This window comes from Artemia franciscana, chromosome 9 (genome assembly GCF_032884065.1).
Source record: "Artemia franciscana chromosome 9, ASM3288406v1, whole genome shotgun sequence".
Classification (NCBI taxonomy): Eukaryota; Metazoa; Arthropoda; class Branchiopoda; order Anostraca; family Artemiidae; genus Artemia; species Artemia franciscana.
In genome coordinates this window covers 33,908,751-33,928,573 of record NC_088871.1, presented here as the reverse complement: position 1 = coordinate 33,928,573, position 19,823 = coordinate 33,908,751, and the positions used below count along the sequence as shown (strand labels likewise).

The following is a 19,823-nucleotide window of genomic DNA, read 5'->3' as shown; positions in this document are numbered from 1 at the left end:
TCTTGCAGTATATCTTTTGATACTAGCAGTTGAATTATAAGAGAATATATATTGAGCTCTGTGCTCTGTATGCAAGTATGGTCAGCAAGACTCTTGGCTGTTAGTGGAATTTTGTGGCGTTTGAAGCATTCTACGATTTTAAATTGCAAGGTATACTGTGCAGACGTCAGCATATTAATTCCAAATAGGCAATGATCGATTGTTTCATTTTTATGATTACATGACCTGCAAAGGGGGGAAGAGGGAACTTCACCACTTGAATTAGGGAGCTGATATGAAAACGCCTGAAAATTTAGCCCATTTGGACCTGACCGAATTCTATGATAAATCTTGGAATGGTGCTTACTGGGGAAAGGTGTTAGGGTTGGATTCTTATTATTTATCAGTACCTCTGTAAGTCTCCAGCGGTAAATATCTCTAATGGGGATTGGTCTCCCACTTGGCTGGTCAATATTTAAAGCATTTTTTGCTATTTCATCTGCCTTATGGTTACCTATTATACCCGAGTGGCTTGGAATATACTGGAGATAAGTTAAAATACCTTTTGAAGCGAGAATATCAATAATCCTAAGACAAAGAAATGTGTCAATATCCATCTTGTCTTGAGAAGCTGAAGAAAGCAGCTCAAGGCTTGATTCAGGTGCCTCGAAAATAGAAATGTTAATTTATTCGGATTCTTCTTCAACACTAAAGTTTTTAGTTCAAGGTCTTGAAAGGCAATAGGTGAACAAAAAACTTGCAATTAACAGATGGCAATAAATTTCTCAGCCTAAAACATTTTTTCTTTCAATAGTAGAAGTTTAACATCAGCGGGTTTAGTGGGTCTTAAGGAGACGGTATCCCATCCTCATGTACAGGCTAATTTAGGTTCGATTTTAGTTTTCATGTCATTTTTTAATTTCGTCAAAAACTTGCTTTTTGTCAAAAACTCATTCATTAATTTCGTCAAAAACTTGCTTTTTGTATTTCTTTTGAGCCTGAATGTGAAGGAGATTATTTTTTCCCCAAAAATAATAACTATCACAAGCCCGGGTGGCCCAAATTCGTATTTCAGGGTCAAAACAAAGAATAGAAAAATATAAAAAAGATTTCAAAGCAATCATAACACGTAAAACTGAATGATACGTAAGCCCGTAACACGTAAGCAAGATGACACTAAATGCCAATGATTTCAAGGTAATTGGTCCAGCTAGCACCCTTGAGGATATTCCCAACTTCAGAAATACCTTGATCTCCTTGCATGTGAGCAAAATCTTGGCTACTCACTTTCAATGTGTCAAAGTGCCAACAAGGGGGCATAACTTGCAGTTATCCAGGCATTTCTCCTCAAAGCGGCAACGCTCCCATTTTCTGACCAACCGTGCTGCCAATCTCTGGAACAAATTACTCCCAGATGCCATTGCTGCCCAAACAGCTTTAAGAACCACCTCGACAACAAATGGTCAACAAAAGAATGGAAGTATTACTGGGAAGTATTCGAATCAGCAACATCAAACCACTAGTCAAGCGTACATATTCAACTATGTGTCAGGTATTATCACCTCTGGAGTTTCTACAAGGAAAACTCCTTAGATTGCTCCAAGCTGCAATTTAAGGTAATTCAAGGTAATGCCCATTGACTAGCTCTAAATCTCTTTTGATTGATTCAAATTTCCCCCCTTCAGAAGTAAGCTACAAAACTAGTAAATCTTATTCAAAGGCTCAAGAAATGAACTTTCTACCTTCACCATATGTAATTCCCACTGCTACAATATTTGCCAATGTCATACTTCATCATCCAAGCTGATACAGTACTTGATCTCAGTCACCTTTATTTTCCAAACAGGCATTCCTCAGCATCTGAAGTCCACCATTCTGAAAGAAAAAGCTGTACATTATTTCTCGAAATCATTTTTTGAAGGAATAGAATTTGATATTATTAGTATCCGCAACCAGTTTGAGGCTCTCCATTACCTCACAGAAAAAAAAACAACTAGTGATGTTTCTGTCCCTTTAAAAGAAAATTCAGTGGAAGTGTGTCTCTCTCTCAACTCAAATAAACTGATGATCTTATCCAATATATATCTAATAGTAAAATTGGGATTATTTGTCTATGAGAGATCGAGTTTCAGAAGATCAAAATGCCTGGCTACAAGTGCAACAAGATAGATCTACCAATATAGAAAGGGAGAAGAACTTGCCATCTTTGTGCATGATTCAATCCCTCATTCCCTCAACCATTACATTATTACAGGGATGAAATTGACATCATAGATATAACTTGGCTAATGGTAATCATGTTGTTATAAGATCATTGTATAATAAACGTGCAAATAATGATATCAAAATGTTTTGGAATCTGAACTTTTAGGGAATAATTCTTTCTTTAAAGATAATTTCTTAGACCACATTGGCCAGCCATAATGTAAAAAAAAGAAACGATCAAAAATGGGGTTTTTAAGACCAAACAAGAATACTGAATAAACAAACAAAGCCAATATTTCAAGAGGTCAATCGCCTCTCTTCTTCAGCACAAAACAAAATATATTCAAGGAAAGTGCTGAAGAAAAAAAAGAACAAAAACAAACTTATAAAGTAAATGCAAATAAAAACAAAAAAATAATGAACAGAAACAAACAATTAAAAGATGAATAAAATTCAATAGAATCCGAAAATTATACAGATTAAAACCAAATACCTAACAACCATAGAACAAGTCATTCGCCAATATCCATGATTTGCATAAAATGCAAAATAATTATGAACTGCCTGGAAAGTGCAGAAAAGAGTGAGAATAAGTGTGAAGAACCATACTGGTAAAAGCTGGCCTATAGGCCTTAGACTGCTGGGGATATGTAACTCAAGTACCTGCACTTCCCACAACCCATCAATAGAATCAAGAACTTTAATTGGGATTATTGATTATTAACTGACCGGAAGACTTGCTTATTTCAAGGACTTGGTTACAGACGAGGATTTCTGATTATCTGAATATGCTTTTTGGGGAATCAAAGGGGTGAAAGGACTAATTGGCAGTTCATATATCCTGCATACAAATTTTGGAAATGGAACACAATACAGTATCTTTCTTTGGTTTCTTGCACTTGATACCATTGCTCTGTTTTCTTTTAATAATCCATTTTGGAAGTTTAACAAGACAGATTAAATCCTTTGTACAAAATATCCTCTTGTATGGGGACTGTTTTACTCTTGTATGTAAATTGTTGTTATTAATGATAATCTTATTCTGTTGCAGTTTTGTCTGATTTCAACAATTTATTATTCAAAACATATTGACCTGCTGTTTGTTAGTCCATATACATTGTGCAGGTTTCAAGGTGGTTTGATTGATATTTGGTGCACATGTAAAAGGACACTTGCATTCAAGCATGTATTTGTTGATACATCAATAAACCAGATAACATCATACAAAATTGAAAACTTTTGAATACAAATGCCAACAACAATATCAAATTTACAACTTGGGGGTGGATTTGAAAAAAAAAAATATGGCTTTTTGCTTGTTACAAGTCACAAGCAAGTGTAACTTTGCTTAACATATAAAAACAATCCAGTTAGAAATCAACCAAATTCATATACAAGCAAATGCCCAAATTTCTACAAGGAATCCACATTCATTAGGGGCTCAATGGAATTTGCAAGTTTGCAATAGATGTTTGTCAAATAATTAAAAAAAGCAATAGTTGTATAAGAAGGAGAGGGAAAGATAGAGTAACTAGAAAAATCATAACTTAATTAAGCTATGGTAGTACAAAAGGGAGCTTAGTAACACAATACAGAGAGAATGCTAGATTCAAGCTCAGAAAATATGGACAAATTTTTATCAAAGAATCATTAATGAATACAAATCATGCATTTTTTAAAAAATTATAGTTATAAATAGTTTTCAAATACAGGTTAAAAAAAGAGCTAAGAGCTCATAAGGCACTTGTGACAAGGTCAGCCAAGAGCCAAGAGCTCATACGGTATGAGCTCTAGCAAAATTCTAAGAATCAATAGATTGCTTTAAAAGGAAAATCAGATGCTTAATGCCGGTCGAGATTTAAAATAAGAGTTCTGAGTCACGAGGTCCTTCTAAATAGTAAAATTCATTAAGATCCTATCCCCCACTCGTAAGTTAAAAATACCTCGATTTTTCTAATTTTTCCTCTCCCTTCAGCCCCCCAGATGGTCGGATCGGGGAAAAAAAAACTTTATCAAGTCAATTTGTGCAGCTCCCTGACACGCCTATCAATTTTCATCGTCCTAGCACGTCCAGAAGCACCAAACACGTCAAAGCACTGAACCCCACCACCTAACTCCACCAAAAAGAGCGGATCCAGTCCGGTTACATCAATCACGTATCTACGACATTTATGAGCGTTTTCCAAGATTTCCGGTTTCTCCCTCCAACTCCCCCCAATGTCAAAAGATCTGGCCGGGATTTGAAATAAGAGCTCTGAGACATGAATTCCTTCTAAATATTAAATTTCATTAAGATCCAGTCACCTGCTGTTAAGTTAAAAATACCTCAATTTTTCTGATTTTTCCAAATTAACAACCCCCAGCTCCCTCAAAGAGAACGGATTCGTACCAATTATGTAAATCTCGTATCTATAATTTGTGCTTATTCTTCCCATCAAGTTTCATCCTGATCTCTCCACTCTAAGGGTTTTCCAAGATTTCTGTTTTCCCCCTCCAGCCCTCTATGTCCCCAGATCTGATTCTAATTGAAAATGGAGCATCTGAGACATAAGATTCTTCTATACATCAAGTTTCATTAAGATTCGATCACCATTTGTAAGATACCTTGTACGTTTTCCAAGAATTCCGGTTTCCCCCTCCAACTCCCTTCAAATTTACCAGATCTGGTCGAGATTTAAAATGAGAGTATTAAAGCTCAAGATCCTTCTAGATATCAAATTTCATTAGGATCTGATAACCCGTTTGTAAATTACAAATACCTCATTTTTTCTAATTTTTCCAAATTACCCCCCCCCCCGCAATTCCACCAAAGAGAGCGGACCCGGCCCGGTTATGTCAGTCACCTATCTTGGACTTGCGCTTATTCTTTCCACCAAGTTTCATCCTGATCTCACCGCTTTAAACATTTTCCAAGATTTCCCATCCCCCTGCCTAATGACACTGGATCTGGCCAGGATTTAAAATAAGAGATCTGAGTTTCGAGGTCCTTCTAAATATAAAATTTCAGTAAGATGCGATCACTCTTTCGTAAGTCAAAAATATCTCATTTTTCTTAATTGTTTAGAATTAACCCTCCCCCCAACTCCCCCAAAGAGAGCAGATCCGTTCCGGTTATGTCAATCACGTATCTAGGACTTGTGCTTATTTTTCCCACCAGGTTTCATACCAATCCCTCAACTCTAAGCATTTTCCGATATTTTAGGTTCCCAGATGACTGGCCTACCCTAACATACCATAAAAAGAGAGATGGCATCCTTGCATTTAAGATGACGACCAAAGACACCATTAAGCCCAGTTTTGATCACACTGAATATACCAAAACCCAAGGAAATCCCATATAACTGGATCAAAATTTAGAAAAAAGTATGAGAAGTTCAACTTCTTCACTAATTGCATTGTTCCACTGCGGAATTCACTCAGCAAATCTACCATGTCAGCCAGATCAGTTGAGAGCTTCAAGATGGGTGTTAACCATGACTGGAGCAGCAAGTCATTGAAAATGCAGTGGGACAAACCAGTATCATCCAGCAGGGTCTATTAATTGCCACCCCTCGTTTATCCCTAAAACACGCCCAGGTGGCAATTGACATCCAACAATGAAACCAAACTATCTTGTATATATATTTATATATAGTGATGATCCAATTGTGAACTGTGACATGAACATCAAATCAACTTTACCTGGCAACATCTACAGGTTCTTCAGTCTTAGTCACTAGAAGATGTGATTTAAGATAATTAAGGGTAATACATTGCAGAATCAATCACAACAATGTCTGAGATATCTCTCACTTCCAAATGATCAGAAACTGGCTAAAACAAAGCCAGAAAGCCTCTTAGTTGTTAACACAACAAGAGCAGAGGACCTTGCAAGCAATTAGCCCTACTTGTATTAAAGTCTCCCATGGGTTGTATGTAAAGTATTTGAGGGCATCATAAATAAAGCCCTAGCCTTGCATTCTAAACAATTTGGGTAAATGTAAGACAGTTAATATTATTGACATACCACTGAAGTGAACAAACCACTCAATGTCTTTTTTTATGTTTTTTACAAATATAAAAATTGCTTCTACTGCAAATTCAAATTTAAGCACTTTTTGAGCTCTTAAAAATGAGAAATTTTCAATTAAAGTATGATTTACTGGTCAAATTTTGACAAAATAATACTATGTTTTCCCATTGCCATCTTTTTCCATTGTTTTCACAAAAAAAAATAATGCAACATTTTCTCAGTGCTAAAATTATTTATAGTAAGGTTAGGTTAAAAGGTGCAAATATTTGAATTTACAGTAGAAGTGATTATTATATTTGTATAGAGCATATAAAAAGGCATTGAGTGGTATGTTCAGTAAATTGGTAGCTCAGTTATATGAACTGCTGTAATTTTACCTACAAGAGCACCACTACTTCTCAGTCTGTTCAATCTTACTCTAGAACAGGCAATAAAAGGCCATTGTCCAACCTTAAACCCAAAAAGCCTTCAAGAAATGAGTTTGTCAAGACTACCAATGCTGATTGGGGTTAAACTGGGATGTCAGAACATAACCTAGGAAACCACAAGGATTGATGTTGCCATTGGGAAGCATATTTCCGGGGGATAAAATTTAATGGTATTGAATTGTCTAGACGATTTTTCCGGGAAGAGGAATAATTTTCAGTGGAAGTGGAGCTGAATTTCCTGGCATTTTTAAAAAACCATTTGAAATAAAATAAAAGTTTTTTTGCATCTGAAAGTATGCCTAAGGCTTAACTTACTTGACTTATCGCTCTTTCTCAGCAGGGTCGCCAGAGTAGAGGGAATTGGTTGACAGCAACGTCAGTCTTCTCCATGTAGCCCTGTCCAGGGCTAAGGATGGGGTGTCATTTGGGTTGATGTTGCAATTGAGCAGGCGTTGGTTTATTACATCAGCCCATCTAGTGCGTGGCCTTCCTCGAGCAATTTTCCAGCCATTTTCCGAGTGATTGAAGTCCGAGATGATCCCTGCGGGGGTACTTAGCGAGAGATGGAGTAGGTGGCCTTACCACCTTAGGGAGCGGGCTTCTACTTAGGTGGAGAGGCTCGCAAGCTTGAAGGTCTTTGGGATCTCAGTATTGCGGATCTTGTGATACCATTTGAAGCCTTCAACTCAACGCAGGTGTCTAGCCTGAACAGCATTGACACTTCTTAGCTGTGTCTGGGCTATCAGTCATGTTTCATATGCAAACAGCATGATGCTTGAGACTGTGGTGTTGTAAATTCGGGCTTTGCTATGGCGGCAAATTTGCGGTTTGTGGATGACTGCTCTCAGGAGTCGTCCAAACACAGAGCTGAGATTTCGGCGCCAAGTGTGCCACTTGAGGATATAATTGATCCAAGATATGTAAACTGCCTTACCACATCAACAGCTTGGTTGTTAATCTCAACAGTTGAGAGCAGTGCTGATGTGATCTTTTCTATGGGCATGATCCTCATTTTCTTCCAATTGATTTGCAGCCCAACTCTAGAGGCTGTGGAGGAGAGTGTCTCGAGTGCAGACTTAAGTTGGTCAAGATTATCACCCATTATTTCAGGAGTCCTCCTGAAATAATGGGACTCTCAAACCCAAATCCAGCTGTGGAGATAAAGGACAAATCCATTATCCTATTTACTCCAACAGTAAAAGATCAATCTTTCTCTATCAAAAATATTACTAACATTAGAATGAATCTTTTCAAAACTTTTAGATGCAGCTTCACTGTGAATGTGAACAGAGATGGTTCACTAATGGTTATGTTTCTTGACAGAAATGAAGCCTACAAAGCCCTTAGCCTAAATAAAATTGGCAATATCCCTGTTACACCTGAATGGTGGAAACCAACCCTGAAAAATTCTCAGAAAATAGTATTGTACAACATACCATTGGAACTGTCAAATGACGACTTGAAAGATGGCCTTATGAACAATAAGGGGGAAAACCTGGAGGTTCTGGATGTTCATCGTATGGGCAAACTAGATTCTAAGGGAACAAGAAGTAGTAAGAGTGTTCTCTTTATCTTACCTGCTAGTTCCCAATTTGACTCAGTATTCCTTTTTGGTCAGCAAAAAGCTCATAAAATATACCAAGAAAAACCTCTTCAATGCTCAAAATGTTTTAAGCTTGGTCACTCATCTAAGTATTGTTCTTCTTCTGTGCCAGGGTGCCCTAATTGCCTTGGTAATCACTCCTTGTCTACAGAAAGTAGATGCACTGAAGTGCCTAAATGTACAAACTGTGATGGTAGACATCAATCAACAGATCACAATTCATGTCCTAAATATGTTCAACGAGCTAAAGTTTTAAAGATTGCTCTTCAAGAAAATGTTCCTTTCCCAATAGCTGCAATGGAGCTGGCCAAGCGGTCCAAAGTACCATCAGGTCCAAGAGTTAATGAGGCCAAAGAAGGGAATTTAGCCCTTCCTCAAAAACCCTGGCTACAGGTCCACAAGAACCACCCAAATCAGGCACTCATACCTCCTACTGAGACTTCTTACCCTCCATTGGCTAAGGAGCATCCCAAGGTGGCTGAAGCTAGTCCATCCCTCAACAATCCTAAAACTAAGCCTAAATCTTGGTCTGAAAGAGTGGCAGCTTTTCCTAATATTTCTACTCAAGCCATAACTATGCAAGATAGAGTTGGACCTCATATTACTAATTTAATTAAATATGTTGCATCAGTGGACCTAATATTACAATCAAATATGGCTAAAGATAAAAAAGCCAGTATAACAAAAGAAATTGCAGAACACTACTTTTCCAATTCTTTTTTCAATGAAATAGGAACAGAATTATCATCCATTCTCACAAAATATCATGCAGGTCACCTATTCAACCCTTCCTATGTTAACTAAGCTGCAGATCCTACAATGGAATTGCGTCTCTTTAAATTCAAATAAACTTGCTGATCTTATCCAATGTGCAAATGATAAGAGAATTGGAATTATTTGTCTACAAGAGACTAATCTTCATCAGTATAAGAAAATCAAAATGCCTAGGTACAAGTGCTACAGGAAGGATAGATCAACTAACAGAAAGGGAGGGGGTGTGGCAATTTTTGTTCATGTTTCAATCCAACACTCCCCTCAACCCCTAACTATCTACAGGGATGAAATAGATGTTGTAGGCATATTAATTACCTTAGCTAATGGTAACCATCTTGCCATAAAATCCTTTTATAATCCATGTGGGAGTAAGGACATCCAAAGTATCTTGGAAACAGAATTATCAGGTAATAATACCTTTATTTTTGGTGATTTTAATGCCCAGAGTCCTCTCTGGGAACAATCAGCAGGTAGCAACAAAGCAGGAAGAGGAATAGAGTACATATTGTCCACGTTTCCTGACACCTTGATTTTCACTCCATTTGACTTTCAGACCAGGTATAATATTTCTTCTAACTCTTTCTCAACTATAGATTTGCTTCTAGGTCCTCCTTCATATTATGATTTAGTTCAGATGGTAAAGGTGTCGTCTCTTCAATCTGATCATTGTGCAATTCTTACATCATTTCAAGATTTATGCTACACTCCCAAAACCCTACGTCCCTACATTTATCAACTCCAAAGGTAATTGGTCCCTTTTTCGTGAGATATTAAATGAAGTAGATTTTTCCTTTGTTTCTCCTAATTATGATATTAATGCTATTGAGTCTAATTTGAGATCAATCCTGCTGGAGTCAGCTAAATCGGCAATTCCAATGACTAGGGTACGCTTTTACAATGGCTCCAAAAGACCCAAGAATTGGTGGAATGATGAGTGTAGGGTTGCAGTTCTGGCAAAAAGAAAGGCTCGTAAAATGTTTCAAAAGCACCCATCTCAGTCAACAGCAATCTTTTATAAGCAGTCATGTGCTAAGGTGAAACTAATTTGTAGGAGAGCTAAACAGAGTACATGGCTGAATTTCAGCTCAAGTATCAGTTTTAGAACCCCAATTTCAAAGGTCCATAATTTCATTAGCCAACTAAATAGTGGAAAGCAGCCTAATGATGACCGTAGATATGATATCATTCAGGATGGATATCCAATTATATCAGATAAAAAGAAGGCAGATCTGTTTACCAATGTTTTTAAAAACGATTGCTCAGATTTTCATCCCAGCCGACCTCCTTTTTGTAATCTCCCTCTTACCTGTTCTTATAAGGGTACTCTGATGAAACCTTTTTCCCAAGATGAATTTTGTGTAGCACTTAATTCTCTTAACATCAAGTCTTCCCCAGGTTATGATGGTATTTGTATGAAGTGGATTCTTGAGTCCCCAAAGGTGTTTCATACAGCCCTCTTAAGTCTTTATAATCTTATTTGGTCAAGTCAAAAGTTCCCAGATGCCTGGAAGATTGCTCAGGTATTCCCAGCTTTAAAACCTTCTTATTCATCTAATGATCTCAAGTCTTACCGTCCTATATCAGTATTACCTTCCTTTAGTAAAGTTCTGGAAAGGCTTGTCTTATCAAGAATTGAGTGGTTTTCTGAAGTCAACAATCTCTTTCCTAGTGAACAAACAGGTTTCAGAAAAGGACATAGCTCTTTAGATAACATTACCCGGCTAGAAAATGATGTTTGTAACTCCCTCAAAAAAAGACATGTCACAATGGCTGTTCTGTTTGACTGGTCGAATGCCTATGGAAATGTAGTCCACAATAAATTATTGGAAATCCTAATAAATCTTGACTTCCCGTATCCTTTTATAAGTTTTATAAAGTCTTTTCTAACTGATAGATATTTTTACGTTCAAGTAAATCAGTCTAGAAGTGAGCAATGCCCCATTACGAGAGGACTTCCTCAAGGTGCAATATTGAGTCCTCTTCTATTCAACTTGTATGTTTCTGAATTTCAAGTATCTCATGCATCATTTGGCCTTTATGCAGATGATTTGATCATTTGGAAGTCAGGAAGGGATATTAGCCTTCTTCAAAGCCTTATTCAACAGGATATAAGTCTAGTCCAGAGATTCTCTTTAGCATTTGGCTTCCCAATATCAATCAGTAAAACTAAAGCCATTATATTTACTAATGGTACTCTAGACCCTCCTAATCCACTGACAATTTTCTCAAGGGAGATCCCATATTGCAATTCAGTGAAGTTACTTGGTTTATTAATGGATTCTAAAATGCAGTGGCATGAACATATTAATTCTTTGAAATCTCTGATTATTCAGAGACTTTGTATTCTAAAAAGACTTGCTGGAAGTAAGTGGGGATGTCACCCAAAGATTATTTTGGATTTTTACAAATTATATATTCGTTCAAATATAGAATATGGGATTCAAATATTTTCAGCTCGTCTCCCATCCTCATTCAAAATCCTTGAATCTTTACAAAATTCTGCTATTCGAATAGCTTTGGGTGTGCATAAGCATACTCCTCTGTCAAAGTTAAGAACACTGTCGGGATTGGTGTCCCTAAGTGAAAGAGCATCTAGTCTAAGGATAAAGTATTTCTCGCAAATCCAGGCTTATAGAGCCAAGCATGCTGTATATGCACATACCTTTGCTGAGAAGTCAGCCTGTCCCAATGCCCATTCATCATGGAATCAGTTTCAACTGGAGGTCCCAAACTGGAATCAACATTCGCTTCATGCATATCCCTTTACTGAGTCCCCCCCATGGGAAATGAGTCCTCCAAGCTGTCAAGTAGAACTTATCTCTATTAGTAAAGATTTGATTCCTAATTATGAGATCCAGACTATTTTGGCTGAACACATCTCAAAGGCTTACCCCAACTATAGAAAAATATATACTGATGGATCCGTCCAGAGGGAAAGAGCTGGAGCAGGAGCATGTATCCCATCCCTGAATTTGAATATTTATTCTCCTCTCCCATTGGGATCTTCTATCTTGTCTGCTGAATTATGTGCCATCCGCCTGGCCTTGGATGCTCTCATAAATTATAACATTGAATCTGAAAATATACTCTGTCTCTCCGACTCTAAATCAGCATTACTACTGATCCAAAATATTAATAGAATTGCTAATGACAAAGATTTATATAATATTAGAAGACAGCTTCTTAATCTAAGGATCAAGGAAAATGAAGTTTATTTTCAACATGTTCCTAGTCATAAAGGTATAAAATATAATGATATGGCTGATTCTCTAGCAGCAAAGGCTTCCATGTTATCTCCTAGTCCTTCCTCTGACCTCAATTCACGAGATATTATCAGGCAAAGATCCAAAGTTAATCACAGTACATTAATGTTATCTCCATTTCATACAAGATTAAATACAGTGCTATATTACCGGCTGAAATCAGGTGCCCTACTTCTAAATAGCTTGTTATTTAATTGGAAGCTACATCATTCCCCTTTATGCCGAATCTGCTTTTCAACAGAGGAAACAATCCAGCATATTTTATTTGATTGCCAGGCTCAGAGTGAGGAGACTGTTGCTCTTAAGCGTTTCTGCTCCTTGGCTAAGATTCCAAATACTTATACAGCTATCCTGGATTCTAACCTGCCATAGGAAATTGATCGTAAGATATTTAAGGCAGCAATTGATACCTTAAAGAAGAGAAATATTGTTTAATAAGGATTAAAGCTTGAAGAAGTCAATTTTTAATGGGAGGCGATTTATCCATAGTTTTTGATTGTGCAGAAGAGAGCGGGAATGAGTAGGAAGAGCCGTATTGGTACCGGCCGGCCTAGTGCCTTAAACTGCTGGGGACAGGTAGCTCAGGTACTCGCACTTCCCACAATCAATAACAGTGTATTATTGTTCATAATCGTATATATCCATTGTTTGCAGACTGGAGGAGAATAGCGCTTCCAGTAGCTAGTTTTTCTGAAGAAGAAGTCAAAGAGGTGAAAGGACTTGTTGTTAGTCCATATACCTCCCTACAATTTTTGGAACTGGAAGGACAGCTACACCGTCCGTGAAGGCAACATAGGACAGAGTCCTCCTGGCATAACTGATGCCAAAAGGTTGGACATGTTGCATATTGTTCAGGATGTGGTTGGTGATGCAGTTAAATAACTCAGGTGCAGCAGCGCATCCTTGTCATGCTCCATTTTGTATGGAGAAGGAAGAAAAAAGCTTCCCGGTAACCAGGATGGCGCTTTCTGTGTTGCTGTAAAGTTCTTTGAATAGGCTGACTATCTTTGCAGGTAGACCTGAAGCTTTCAGGATTGGCCAAAGAGATGGTCTGTCAACAGTGTCAAAGGCAGAACAAAAGTCAATGAAAGCTATGTAGGCTTTTTTGTTGAATTCTACTGTCTTCTCAACAATCTGTCTAATTGTGTAAATCCACTCTGTTGTTGATCTTCCTGGCATGAATCCAGCTTGTTGGGGGTGGTGCAAAGCATGTAGGAAACTTGTTGCACATTTGAGCAGTAGTATTGCAAACAGCTTTCCAGGAACAGACAGTAGGGTGATACCGCGGTAGTTACCGTAGTTCATCTTGCTGCCCTTGCGCTTAAACACTGGCACAAGGATTCTTTTCTTCCAATCTGATGGTATGACTTCAGTGCACCAGATTATTCTGAACACCATCTGAAGCCAGATTATCATTGCAGGGCTACCTGTTGTGAGTAGCTCAGACGCAATGCCACAAGTGCCAGCTGCTTTATTGTTCTTAAGTTTCTTTACAACTGATCTGATCTCCCCAGGAGAAAATTCTTCACCGTTGGGGGCAGCGGTAGCTTCTGCAGCAGCAGCAACAAACCCTGGGTCAATGAAATCAGGTGGATCTGAGTTGAGCAGTATTTCAAAGTGTTTCTTCCATAGACCAAAACATTGGGACTGATTGTATATGGTTTCTCCATTTGTTGCTTTCAGGCTTCTGGACACCATGGTGTGTTGGCCAGTCAGCTAACACAAAATCTTGAATGTGGTACCTATGTCTTTCTTTTGGGCAGATTGCTCAAGCTCAGTGGATTTGCCTTCAATGAACTCTTTCTTGTCCTTGTACAGCATAGAGTTCAGTTGCAGTGTCAATAGAATGTCATATCTCCTTGTAGTCTTGCTGGCCATCTCTGCTTGGTCACTTTGAATGTCTGGTTGCACATATATGAAGGGGGTTGCCCCCTCTTTCTTTATGCTTGAGTCTGAATTTAGTCTGGACTCTGTAAGAATGACTCCCAAAACATAATTGTAGTTTAAATAGAACAATGAGAAGCTTAAGTACAAGAAAACTTCAGTGTGATCAGTTGTGTGTTTAGAGGAGGCTGTTCCCTTATTATGTTATTGTTTCTATTCGTTTTAATTTGTAATGTTGCTCTTGCTTTCAGGTGATTTTTTATTTATTATTACCTCTTATTTACTTACAATTTTTATTTTTATTTACTTACAATTCCTGGTGTAAGTTCATGTTTGCTTGCCAAAGAATATTCATTAATTTGTGAAAACATAAAACTCCTGTCTGTTTAAAGAAAATGGATGGACATAAGTAGGTTTAATTACACTAAAGTCCTAGGGCCATGGCAATTAAAACAAACAATGAAGATTAACTTTAAAATACGTGACATTACATAAGTATAACAGTCAAATAGAAAAACCATTCACAAACTTTTACTTATGTGCTCAGTTGTCAATCTGAGCAATTTCCCTAAATTTTTAAACCTTGCAAAACATTCACCCCCATTACATTCCCTAGCCATCTCTCATGACCCACACTCTTGTCTATGCATCAACAATTCATTGAAAAGGAAGGACCACTTTACTGGCATTTCTTCATTTGTACTTACTTTTAATGGGTTGAAAAGAAAGCTTCTATGGCTAAGTCAGTAGGCCAGTAAAGGACCAGGTGTTTCTTTAGCCAGGAAATGCAATAGGAAGCTAGGGGCCAGCCACCCTATCCTTTTGCATGACCTTCCTGCTTACTGTCCAAAGATTTCTCTGTGATATTCTAGTCTTGAAATAATAAAAAAAAAGAAAATTTTTATGTTCTATTTGTTTTCCACCAGCTCATTTGAGCAAAATCATTTGTGACAGCAATATACCCAAGGTTGGCTTAGAATCTCTCTAAAATGCTTTAAACAGAAAGAATTTAAAAAACAAATATACTGATCAGCAAGAAGCATATTAACATAACTCTCTAAACTTGGCACTTTTTAAGAATTTTTTTTTTTTGGAAAAGCAAATGCAAAACTTTAATGGTGTCCTAAGTCGTCTCTAAAAAAAAACCCATTAAAATGCACCTGATGTATTTTGATATAAGATGCCTCAAAGACTTTTAGTTCAATCCATGAACTGAAAGACCAGGCATTCCTTTATAATTTATACAACATGTAAAAAGAACATCAATAAAATCAAGCAAAACAAAAATTATGGAGAATAAATAATATCAGCAATATATTTAACCTATAAGGAGGTGGCATAAAAGATTATTCCTAAATTTAGAAAAACCCAGTGTTATGGCTTAAAGTTTTACTCAATTAACATGAATTGCCTTTTAAGAACTAAAAGCCAGAGAAAAAGAAACTGATAACCCAAAATTAAGGTAAAATGATGTTTTGTCAAAGTTTCAATAGATATTGACGACAATATACTTTGTCGTGGGACAATATACGACAATATACTATACTTATTGACGACATGACTGCCTGTCCATGGATTATTCTTTATGGTTGATTGTGTGTGGCTATGCTGTTTGAACTATGTGATTGTATGGATGAGTAGGGTTAAGGCCTCATTCAAGTGCTGGTCTATATTAATCACTAATTTAGGAAAACAGTCTTCCTTTTCTCCTTCTGTCTCTTTTTTTTTTTTTTTTTTTTTTTTTGTTTGTTTGTGCTGTAGCATTGGTGATTTCTCTTTTCATGATATAGACCTATCATGTAGGTAAATTTCAGGACCCTCTAGAGGGAGAAGGAGTAGAGGTAGGTACTTCAAAATACCTTCCTGTGACATAATTTGGCCTGTAAACACATCCCTGAAAGTTTCATTTTCTTAACCTAACCTCTTTTCTGAAAATCTGATTGAAATTTCGGGGAAAAAACTAAAAACTTGTTTGTGGTGCATGAAGTCTGTTTGAGAAATTTCTGGAATAAATGATTTTGTGGACTGGAGACTAGTGGTATCATGAACAGTCAAACTGGCCCCCCAGCTGGGGGTACAGTAGCTCCTACTAGTGTTGGACAGTATTCAGTGGTTCATAGTCCCATGCAGGGGCCTGTAAATGGGGCCCCAGGACCACAGATGATGCAAATGCAGTGGAATATGCCTAGTGGTATGCAAAAAGTCATGTTTCCGGCAGTCGTACCAAATGTTTATGGACAAGTATATACCCCAACTTCCAACCCATCACAGCAGTATATGTATACAGTGAATAACACAAATGATGGACTTGAATCAGGCCAAGTTATGACACAACTATATGGACAGCAAGTGTACAGTAATCGAGCACCAGTGCTGAACCAGGCACAGTATGCTTGTACAGTGAGTAACAGATATAATGGACTTGAAGTGGAAGAATGTGAGTTAGAAGGTATTGACCATTCTCCACCTGACACAAACTTTGAATCTGATGATATGACTATGGTAAATCCAAGAGTAGTGGAAGGACTATGCTCAAGAGGAAAAGAGAATAACTTGAAAAGGAGAGTGACCTCACCTATTAGTAATGAAAGTGTTCAGATTGAAAGGGGAGCACCAACGAGACAATTTGTTCACCAAGGACCAGACCAGAAGGCCAAAGGCCTGTCACTTACAAAAGATAAGAGAAATATTTCAAAATCCCAGATCCCATTATTGGAAATACCTGAAAAGGAAATGATACATGGAAGTGTTGTAATCAAAGCAGTTGATATAAATGCCAAGTTCTTAAATGAATACGAACTTTGTATGTTTTTCAAGGAAAAAATTAGTGGCAGATTTGAGTTTGAAACAAATCGTGAAGGGAACACTATTTACTTGCATTTAAAAGATGAGAGCGGGATGAAATCAGCATTGGAAATCAAAACTGTGAATAACATAGAAGTAACAGTTTTAAGGAAAGAACATGTATCAAGAGGTGTGATGAAAGGAATTCCTTTATATTTATCAATTGTACAAATTGAGGAAAGTATCCAATCTGCTGTGCCTGTAAAAGAAGTGATTAGAATGCAGAGGTATAACCGGGATCTAAAAAAGCTTGAAGACAGCCTGTCAGTAATGGTGGTTTTTGAATCAATTATAACCCCAGCAAGTGTGTGGTGCTGCGGTAGAAACAGAGATGTCTTACCCTACCATAGGAAGGTGATGCAGTGCTACAAATGCCAGAAATATGGGCATCTTCAGAAAGACTGTAAATCAAAGGAGATCTGCCTCAGATGTGCCAAGAATCATCAAAGCCGTGATTGCCCTCTGAAACAGGAGAGTGTAGATGAGTGTACCAGCAGATACAGGTGCGCCAATTGTAAACAAAACCATTCATCCACTTCATCAGTATGCCCAGTAAGAAGGGAGAACCAACAAGTGATAGAAGTGGCAGAAAAGTATGGCATGGGATTTAAAAGAGCAAGGACAACATTTAGAAGTTATGCTCATGTAGTCCAGAATAACCTGAATCCTGAGAAAAGAATAATCAGTAACACTGCAGCAGAATTGCAACAAATGACGGTAAAGAAGTTAGTGATTGGGATGCTTATAACCCCAGGAATACTGAGTATTGAAAACTTGCCATTGAATGAAAAGGTAGATAAACTGTGTGAATTAGTTGAGCAAATGAAGTTTGGAAAACTTGACCGCAATGATGTAAAATTGGTTTGTGAAACAAGTAGCACCTTGGAAAACAGATCATGTCCTTAATGCAGCTCAAAATATTATCCTGGAATGCATGTTCAATCATGAGAGAAAAAAGGGAATTATTGCTTCAATATTGTGACAGAAAAGACATTGATATTTTTTGTATTCAAGAAACTTGGCTAAAACCAAATATCATGAGCCCCTGCAAAGGTTTCAACATCTTGAGAAATGATAGAATAACAGGAAGAAAAGGTGGAGTTATGATTGGAATAAGAAGTCATATTCATTATGAAGAATTGGACTTAGCAAGCCAGCAATCAATTGATAATGAAGTGGAAGTAGTTGGAACTAAACTGTTTTTAAAAAATGAAAAGAAAATGAATGTTATATGTGTATATAACCCATCTGGAAATAATGGACTGTTGGGAGAAAGGATAGATGAAATTATTAAAATGATACCAGTTGCAGAGGACCTGATAATATTGGGTGATATGAATGCACATAGTAAATCTTGGTGCAAGTGTAGAAATGTAAATAGTTCTGGAACAAGTTTAGAAAACTGTTTAATAAATAGCCCAATATGCTTAGCAACACTGGTTGGGATGCCAACTAGAGTTAATCCCCAGACAGGAGAGACAACAACAATTGATTTGCTATTATGCAATCCTAGACTCTATATCAAATTAAACATAGAATGTGATGCTGAAAGTGAACTGGCCAGTGATCACAACCCCATATTGTGCACTATTAATGAAGAAGTCCTTCCAAAAGGTAATAAGAGAAAGGGATTTAAAACAAAAAATTTTAACTGGTTTATACTCAGAGAAGCACTGGACGAGTTTGATGTGAAATCACTAACAGAGGAAGAAGTAGAATTATCTAGGAAAGTTGAAATATTTCAAGAGAAATTGATAGAAATAGCAAAAACTGTTGTACCATATAGAGAAATCAGCCGTCACCAAGGGTGTATCTGGTGGAATGAAGATTGTTCGAAAGCCAAAAGAGAATTCATTGCAAAAAAGAGAATATATAATCTGGGGAGAAATCTTCATAGCCTTATTGAAAAGAACAGAGCTTATGCTATATTTCGAAAAACAGTACTTGAAGCCAAGAAAAAATCATGGAATAACTTTATAAACAAACTTGACTTTCGAAAACCAACATCCAAAGTATATGAGTTTATGAAAAAGATGAATAACAGAGCAACTTCAGGCCAGAGCAACCCACCTATTGCATCTGATAATAAGCTTCTTGTGACTGATGATGAAAAAGCTGATGCAGCTGCCGAACTCATGAGCTCTACCGTTGGCCGGGGAGATCCGGATATACAGAGGAAGACCAATATGGACACAAAAGTAAGTGACCTTGGAACACAAGGACAAAACGAACCATACAATAGACCATTCATTGAACAGGAATTAATGAATGTAATTAATAAGCTTCCTGATACATCTCCTGGACCAGACGAAATTTTGCCACAGTTCGTGAAGTCGCTCCCCAAATTGTGGATCAATGTACTGCTAAAATTAATCAATGGTATATGGAGGGAGGGAAAATTTCCTGATGTTTGGAAGTATGGTGAAGCAGTAATGCTACCAAAGCCTGGCAAAGACTTATCAAAGATTGAAAACTATAGATACATTACCCTTCTCCCTGTTTTGGGGAAAGTTATGGAAAGGATGGTGAAGAAGAGACTGGAAGCTGTGACACAACAGAAGAAAATTTTGAAAGACATTCAGTGTGGTTTCAGAAAAAACAGAAGTGCAGAAGACAGTCTTATGTGCCTCAAACAGGAGGCATCATATGCTTTGCAAAATGGGTGGATTTTAGCAGCGATTTTAATTGACATTGAAGGCGCTTTTGATAATATGCTTCATAGAAAAATGGTTGGAGGCCTAGTAACAGCTGGCATAAAAGGCCAAATGTTAGCATTTTTAAATGATTATTTAATAGGAAGAAAAGTTAAAGTGCGAGTTGGTGGAACAATT

General features: G+C 37.3%; 1 protein-coding gene across 5 annotated transcripts in view; it reads right to left on the bottom strand.

Moving 5' to 3' along the window:
- The window catches only part of LOC136031311 (uncharacterized), a 118,508-nt gene that overhangs the window by 95,675 nt on the left and 3,010 nt on the right, over positions 1 to 19,823 (bottom strand). For 4 of the 5 annotated variants that reach the window (XM_065710772.1, XM_065710773.1, XM_065710775.1 and 1 more), the window contains exon 2: positions 1,722 to 1,854. The gene's annotated coding sequence lies outside the window, so the exon portion shown is untranslated. Of the gene's footprint in view, positions 1 to 1,721; positions 1,855 to 14,855; positions 15,022 to 19,823 lie in introns of all 5 variants that reach the window. The other variant, XM_065710774.1, reaches the window with a different exon arrangement.